The sequence below is a fragment of the Macrotis lagotis genome, chromosome 4 (genome assembly GCF_037893015.1).
Source record: "Macrotis lagotis isolate mMagLag1 chromosome 4, bilby.v1.9.chrom.fasta, whole genome shotgun sequence".
Taxonomy (NCBI): Eukaryota; Metazoa; Chordata; class Mammalia; order Peramelemorphia; family Peramelidae; genus Macrotis; species Macrotis lagotis.
The window spans coordinates 102,249,775-102,258,511 of NC_133661.1; the positions used below are offsets into that span (position 1 = coordinate 102,249,775).

Here is an 8,737-nt window from a genome sequence, read left to right on the forward strand (position 1 = left end):
CCTTGATGGACACGCTCATTTCATCAGTGCAACAATCAGGGACAATTTGGGGCTGTCTGCAATGGAAAATGCCATCTGTATCCAGAAAAAGAACCATGGAGTTTGAACAAAGTTCAAGGACTATTCCCTTTAATTTAGAAAAAAAAACCTGATATCTTATTGTCTGATCTTGTTATCTCTTATACTTTATGTTTCTTCCTTAAGGATATGATTTCTCTCTCATCACACTCAATTTGGATCAATGTACAACATGGAGACAATGTAAAGACTGACAGATTGCTTTCTGTGGGGAGGTGGGGGGGAGGGAAGTAAGATTGGGGGGAAAATTTGTAAAACTCAACATAAAATCATTAATTAAAAAATTATATAAAATACAAGAAAATATGGAAGGTTCTATATTCTTTCACTTTGTCAACGTGCTAGGGTTTATGATAAGATTTTATTTATTTCATTTGTTTATTAATAGTTAAGTTCCTAAAAAATTTTTAAAAAGAGGTTTGAGAGGCTATATTAGATTGTGGAATTGTTTTAAGACTTAAGCCACATGATGACTTAGAAATAGCAGAACAAATTTTCAAGTCCTGTAAAATACTCAAAGGCATCATAATAATAAAGAAGGAATGGGAGACATATCTGTTAAACTCCTCATAGCATGGAACAAAATCAAATCAAATCCCTGTTTGACATTCAGATTTTTACAATGTTAAGCCATCCTGCTCAAACAAATCAGTGAAACTTGTAGCCTAATCTTGAGATTATCTTGTTTTAGTATACACACCAAAGGTTTCTCCTCCCCTAGTGCTGAGCAAGTGAATTCATGGATCAATGAAACAAGGAGGGACATTATCAAAAGTTACATTGATAAGAATGTCAGATAGAAGAAACCAATAGTAGACTTGATGTCTGGCACCCATGCCAATGTTAATAGCTAAATGTGCAATATATTGTGAAAGAGTCTTTCTTGACCCAACATAGTATCAGACCTCATACTATCAAATCTGACCAATGATCAGGAATCAGATTATGAGAATCAAAGTACAAACCCCAAACTTTGTCACAGTTTCTTGTTATTGAAGTCAACTATTCAAGACTAGCTCCTGTTGAATGGGGAAGCTGTGGAATTGAGTAAAACTTTGAAGATGAAATAACCCAAATGAGACCTTTGCTAGCCTAGCTTTTCCTCTATCCCAATTCTATTAAAGTACTCATACCATTTTCAAACATGTATCTTTTCCCTTTCTGAATTCTGATCCTCCTGCTTGGATACAATCTGGAATATCACACGAGCAACATCTTGAAAACCTCATGTGATAATGCCACAGATGGCATAACCTCACCCGCAGAGGGTAATAACAGTATGTCATCCTTCCTGCCTCAGCTTTAGCCACTCTGTTATATCTGTGACACAGTAAAATGAGAATCAGTCCAGTACTTGTCCTGGTAAGATTCTAGAAGAATAAGGGCAAGAACTTTGAAATTCTATGTTGAAAATTTGCAGTTTCTGGATTTTTAGACATCTACCAAAACAGCAAGGGGAACAGAAATGGACTTAATCCTTATTTAAGTTCCTACTAGTTAAAAAACACATCTCCTTAACACACAGCACAAAGATAAGTAGTATAGAATATCTTTTAGATTCTCATTCAGTTCTATGGATTTCCTTAGCTCTTGGGAATGTGGGTTTTTTAAAAAATACTTTTTCCATTTATTTTTTTCTAAGAATGAAAATCTATTTTCTTTCTCTCCAATCTCCTCCCCACCAAAAAAATTAAAGAAAAAAAAACAAAAGGCTTATAACAAATATGTATAGTCAAGCAATACAGATTCTGCATTGGCTTTGAAATAGAATATTAATTAATTAAAATGGCACAATTTCTACTGGGGCATTCTTATAATGAAAAAGTTTAACTACACAAAAGTAGATATGGGAGGGGCAACATTTGTCCTACTAATTATCCTAAGAAAATCTGCCACCACCTAGAAAGGACATAAGAATCTAAGCATTGAGGGGGGGGGGGTATAACCAAGATGGCAGAATAGAGGAAGCCACCCAGCCTAATTCTCCTACAAACAGTTTTAAAATAGCACATCCAACTGAATAATGGAATTGCAGAGTCAACAAAAGTCAGGATGAGACATTTTTCCAATTTAACATGACTTAGGAAGTTGGCAGGAATAGTCTACGACACCGGGATGGAGGCTTGTCTAGAGCAAACGGTAATACCAGCAGTGGAGGTGACTGGGAGTTAGAAGCAGCATCTTCAGAAGCTCTTGACCAAAAAACAGGTTGGACAATTGGTCAAAAAGAGATTAAGGGGAATTTGGGCTCATGCTGAATTACTCTACTGTCCATACACAGTTCCAGGGAAGAAAGGAGAAACTGTTGATTGATCAAAAAGGAGCAGGGGACCTGGACACAATTCCAGGTGAAGAGGAATGCTTGTTATTGCAGGGGACCAGGGGCTTTAGACACAATGCTAGGGCTAAGAGGAATGCTAGAGCTTGTGGTTTCGAGAGAGCAGGGGTCCTTTCTGGATAAAAACCAGAGGCTAGACCAGGAGAACGGTGATCACACCCCTCTCCAGATCATACCACATTGGAAGCACCAAAAGATTCTCCAGAACTGGCTTTGAAAACAGCAGCACGAAAAAGTCTGATGCTTGGGACATGCATCTCTACCCCCAGGAGCCAACTTTGACATAAAGTTCAAAGTCAAGAAATAGTTTGAAAAAAGTGAGTAAGCAACAACAATAACAAAAAAAAAAGGAACTGCATCATAAAAAAATGACTACAGCTGCAGGGAAGATGAAGACACAAACTAGGAAGATGACAACATGAAAATAATTACAACCAAAACCACAAAGGGAATAAGAATTCCTTCAAGAGTTAAAGAAAGAAATGGATGGCAGAGGAAAAACTGGGAAAGGAAATGAGAATGGTGAAAGAAAATTATGAGAAAAGAATTAAGAATGCAGAACCAGAAGTTTCTAGAAAAAAATTAAGAAGCAGGGTCAACATCATACAGAGAACTCACTAAGAAACCTTTATTGCCCCCTGCAGCAAACCCAAACTGAGAGGTTATATTCCATACCACTTAAGGCATACTTAGTGGAAACACTGATAGACCATGGCACACATTTTAGAACCAAAATTCTAAAGTTAAAAAATGCAGAGGTGGAAGGATTAGCCACAATGATCAATTCACAATGCTTTTATAATGAAAATTTATACTACTCTTAGCAAATCAACTGAGCATGTATTTGAGTGCCAAAAGGAAAATCAGTATTGTGTACTGCCACTATAGCCAATACCCTTAGTAATCTTGTAGTCTAGTTATGGAAGTAACATGGAAGAATTTTTTAAAATTAACATCAGTACTATTTATGAATTGAGTAAAGACCAAAGAATCTTCAATCTCTCCTTTTCTACTGGGTCCTTCCAAGCTGCCTGCCCCTTTCTCCCCAAACTTAAAAAAACCCCAACTTTATTTGACACCTACAGTCACCTAAAGTTATTATCTTTTTTTCCTCTCTTTTACCAACAAACTACTGGGGAAAAGTTTTATATATATATATATATGTTGCCTCAATTCCCTCTCTGCTACCTCACTTCAGACCCTGGGAATCTGGGACTCTACCTCATTCAGTTAAAATCATTCTCACTCAATTCACCAAAGATTTCTTAATTACCAAATTTAAAGGACTTTCTCAATTTTCATCTTTCTTTATCTCTTCATAAAGTTTGACACCAATGACTACCCTCTCCTCTTGGACATTCTCTCTACTACCCCCCACCTCCAAGTTTTTAATACACTGTTTCACATGCCAATCAACTGCCACTCCAGTCAACTTCTTTCTACCTGAATATAAACCTGACCCTCATATAACTATTGTTTCTGGAAAGAAAGATTCAAAGTCCTATGACTTTCTTCACTGTGTCTATCTTTCCCAGAATGCAAGATACATCACTGGCCAACATTCCCTATTAGAATGAAAGTTACTAAGGGCAGGGATTATCTCAATTTTGAATTTGGGTCCCTGAACTTGATATCTTCTGATGCCCAAAATCTCTTGACTATATCGTTTCTTTTTTCCTCCAATTCACAAGATGATCACCAACCCAAGTTCAGGATTTTGTAATTGCACCTACTAATAATTACCTCCTATTTCGTCTCCTTACTTCAAGCTTCTCTTTTCTCCAGTCTTTTCTTCACAAAGCTGCCAAAAAGCACAGGTCTGATAGTGTCACTTTCCTGCTTGATAAGTTCCTGTATTGCTCTGTTTCCTCTAAGACTAAATGCAATCTCCTGTTAGGCATTTAAAACCCTTCACAAACTTGCCCCAACTTAACTTTCCGCATTATTTCCCTTCTCTAGAGCCCAGCCAAAATGCCTGGCTTGTTGTTCTCTCACATGATGTTTTATCTCCCATCTGTATGTCTTTGCAAAGGCAGTCCTTCAATGCCTGGAATCCACTCACTCACCTTTACCCCAGACTCTCCAGTTTTCTTAAAGGCAGGATTAAAATGTTGCTTGCCATATAATCTGGTTCTGATTTCCACTCCCCCAAGCTTCAGGTAGATTTTTTCCAGCCCTCACTCACTACCCTGAAATAGCTATTATATAAAGAGGTAGAGGTTATCTTCCCTTATAAGAGCATAAGTTTTTTCCAGGGCAAGGACGGTTTCATTTTTGTCTTTATATCCCCTGTACATAGGAGGTTTTTAATATTAGCACCTGATACTTGTTGATTTCTTGGAAAATTATATCCAAGTTGAACTTGCTCTGGACTTTGAAGAGATATGAATTTTAAATGCTTAGAATTTTAAGCCAAATAAAATTCTGAAAATCTGGTTGATTTTACCCTGAATGAAAGTGAATCATGCTTCATATTTTCCTCAGGTTCTAATATACTCAGTCTTTTGTTTTACCCCCCCCCCCCACCTTGCAAGGGAGGAGAGTGGAGAGATAAAAGGGGTGGGAAGATTCAACTACTCCACCATTCCTATCAACTTCAATGCATCACTTAAAACATAAAGATGATCTGAGGGTTCTTCTATCTCTATATCCTATGGAAAGCACACAGACTACTCCAAGATCAATAATATTTGTCCCTGAACCCCAAAGACACTTAAACCTCTAAGTCCACAAATAGCTCAGGGTTAAGGGAAGATTGATCCAGGTCTCACCATGTTCTTGTACTTTTCAAAGTTTAAAAGAGCTCTCTCTGCCTCGGTCCCCAGAAAACAGTATCCTCTTAACTGCTCAGATTCTGGGCATCCCTCCCTCACTCTCCGTATCCTTATTTTAAGAAACCCAAGTTCCATTAAGTGTAATTCTTAATGAACAAAGCCTCACAAAACCCTCTAAATTGCTGGGAATTGGCTAGGGAGGGAGGGAGAAAGAGAGAGAAAAACTAGGGCTGTCCCACAGACCTTTCCCATACTTTCACAAATCCTCTTGTGTAATTAGACCCCTTGGGGTGTTGTCCTTACCTGGTGTAGAAACAGCATCAAACAGAGACTGGGTTGTGGAATTCCTTTCTGGGGTTCCTGCCTGTCTTCCTAAGCCTGCCTTCCACTGACCTAGGTTCCACAGCTTCAGGAGATCTCTTCCACAGGATCAGCCAGACAGGTCTTAGACCCAGAGCTGGGGTGGTCCCCCTCCATGTATCCCCAGATTGTGTGTACGCGGGTCAAACATGAGCTGGCTCTCCCTTACAGACCCAGTTATCCACTTCCTGGTTGTTCTTTTATAACTGAAAGTGGAAGTGTTCTGACAGGAAAGAAGTCATCCCCACCAAACTGGCTCTTTTCAAAGCCCTTAATTCCTGCCTAAGAGATTTCCAAATGATTTCTCTTTCAGTGTTATAAATCCACAAGAGCCTGCCAGTGTTTTACCGCCTTAAACAAAACCTTCGACCACCCCTCACCCACCGATTTGAATGCATTCCTAAGGTTTTCCAGTCAGAGTCACTCAGCATGACTAGTATTTGAAGATAGGAGAAGAACCCGGGGAGAACTGACCTTAGACCATATTCCTAGGAGTCAAGGGAACGATACCTGGGCCACACCTGCATCCCTGAGCCTCCTCCAGTGCTAACTGCCATTAGTATTGAGACAGCTGAAAAATTAGTAATTTGGGACTTAATGGGGAGAAAAACCACCTAGAAGCCAGTTTCTAAGTGGCCTTGCCTTATCTCTACCCCACCCCTCCCTAAATCTCGGGTTACAATTAGCCTATCTCATTGTTATTGCTTTGGCATTCTTCTAATTAGGTTTGCAAGGGAATGGGAAAGCTTGGAGAAGAATAACAAGTGTTGACCAGGAAAGGAAGCTATGCTTGGGCTGGGGGTGGGGGGGAAGGGTTAATTTACTTCTTAATTTAATTTAGTTTCTCCTTAACCTTTCACCTACCTCAGAAATGTTCAAGAATGTAAATTTTATTTAAAAAAAAACACCAAGAGTCTAAGAAGGCTTCCATAGTCTTCACCAAGGGGTTCATAACAAAAAAAGATTAAAGACATGCTTTAGGTAGAGCTATACTATCTTAAAATCAGATCTAACCAAATAGGCTTTTGCTAAATCCTCTGGACAAGGAAGATTACCTAAATTGGTCTTTCCCTTTCAGAAATAACTGATTGGGAAAAAAGGTGGGGAAAAAAAAATCAAGAAAGGATGTAATTTAGCCCAATCTAGCCATCATCCCCACCTTTTGGCATCTACCTACTCTAACCTAAATATATAGAAGAAGCCAAGAGAATGAACTATGAAAAGTGTTAATCAAAACTGACATACTGATTATTTAGTGGTAGATTTTCTTAGCAATTGGGTAAAATTTTTTGTGGAGTGGCAGGAAAAGCATTAAACTGAGGTCTTGTGCATCTCTGATACTTTTAAGCTATGTTACCCTAAACAAATATTCTTTCTCTTTCCCTTTCCTCAACTCTAAAAATAAGGTTGGATCAAATTTTTAAATGTTCCTTTACAATTCTTACATTCTGGGATGCTAGAGTAATATCTGCTGGTAGAATAACCTATAACTTCATATTTGGTAGCTTCTCAAGGATTAAGTGTTCTAACTTCATGGGTCTACAGTTTCTTAATTAAAAAAAAATCCTTAAGAACCACAATGTTATTTTTTCTATATTTAGTATTAAACAAATTCAGAAGAGAACATTTTGGAGAAAGTTTCCCACAATGTAGGAAGCCTTCTTTATGGAGGCTTCTATATTCTCCAGGCAGTGATCAGAACTTTAAGAGTTGAAATGGAAAACTGAAGCTTTCAAGAGTGTTTAAGTGAGAGATGGCTAGGTGGTACAGTGGATAGAGCCCTGGCCCTAGAGTCAGGAGTACCTAAATTCAAATCCAACCTCAGACACTTAAAAATTAACCCCATTGCCTTGCAAAATCTAATAAATGAATGAATGAATGAATAAATAAATAAATAAATAAATAAAAAGAGTGTTTAAGAGACAAGATTTAAATCCAGGTTCCCTGACTCAAAATTCAGAAATCTGAATGACATATATGTAATCAGATGGATATATGGGTTTCTGAATGAATTGGTAGGAAATTCTAACATTTCTGAGAATTATACCCACTCTATATCTTTTCTTCTTCCTATATTCATCTCCCTTCATCCTTATCCCAAAGGCTAATTTATAGACACACATAAAATGTCAGCACACCCTTGAATATTAGAATTAGAAAGCATTTTAGAACCAACTTGGTACAGTAGGATGATAGACTAATTCTAGATAATCTGGGTTCAAATCTAACTTCAAGAATTAGCTATAAATAAATCACTTAACCTCACAAGCTTTTAGCTTCCTCATAGAATCTTAGAGTGCTATTAAAATGGAATTCAGTAAAAATACAAGCTAATTTCTTATTTTATGGAGTACCCCTCACCAGAGGGAAAATGACTTGTACTTCCTATCCCCCAAATCCAAAATACTACCTAATTAGTTAGTGGCAGATCTAATTTCTAAACTTCAGTCTTGGCCAAGGTTGGCTGAGGTTTTATAACCCTGGGAAAAGAAAATAAAGAAAAAGCTATAGACACACATACACACACATCAAACTCAGAGGGAGACTATTGCACTTACCTTGAAGGAATACTTCTCTCCTGAGTTCAGGAAATTTGCCCCACAAAGCCTGCAATACAGTTCTAAATAATACATTCAAGACTAGCTGTCTTCCACACAACAGTTCCTGGACACAACTGTACCTGGAGCCCACTTACATTGCCCTAAGAGTGGCCAACAAGGCACCTCAGTAATCTTTGTACCTGATTGCAACAGGTTCAAAGGTAGAAATTACCTGTTCAAATACCAGTCATCCACTTCAGTAAGGGAGAAGTACAAAATTTGGCAAAAAGAAAAAGGGAGATTGTTATGCAATTACTTCCCAAAAATAGATTTAAAAAAAAAGTTGCATCTATGAAAGCTAATATCCAACAGAAGAAAGATTTTCTAAAGCTGAACCATGCTTTAGAATATAATTTTATTTTCTTTTAGTAGAATCTTTAAGGTTTGATAAGCATAATACACACTTTGTGGAAGAGGAAACAACCTTTTTAAATCTGGAAAAAGCAACAAAATGTGAGAGTCCATGAAGTACCCAGGAAAGAAAGACAGATGAGAATCACAAGAATTGAATATGAGTTCTGACTCTTCTACAAGTAGCAGCTCCTTAGACAAATCATTCATTCCAACTCTGGAATTCTAACTTCCTT

At 37.7% G+C, this 8,737-nt stretch overlaps 1 protein-coding gene across 4 annotated transcripts in view; it reads right to left on the reverse strand.

Annotated features, from left to right (window-relative positions):
• The window catches only part of ACSL5 (acyl-CoA synthetase long chain family member 5), a 48,478-nt gene extending 40,220 nt beyond the window's left edge, over positions 1 to 8,258 (reverse strand). The window contains exons 1-2 of one of the 4 annotated variants that reach the window (XM_074233697.1): positions 8,109 to 8,258; positions 6,025 to 6,121 (exon numbers count right to left, since the gene is read on the reverse strand). The gene's annotated coding sequence lies outside the window, so the exon portion shown is untranslated. Of the gene's footprint in view, positions 1 to 4,159; positions 4,884 to 5,493; positions 5,750 to 6,024; positions 6,122 to 8,108 lie in introns of those variants that run through there. The other 3 variants (XM_074233695.1, XM_074233696.1, XM_074233698.1) reach the window with 3 other exon arrangements.
• Between the last annotated feature and the right edge of the window lie 479 nt (positions 8,259 to 8,737).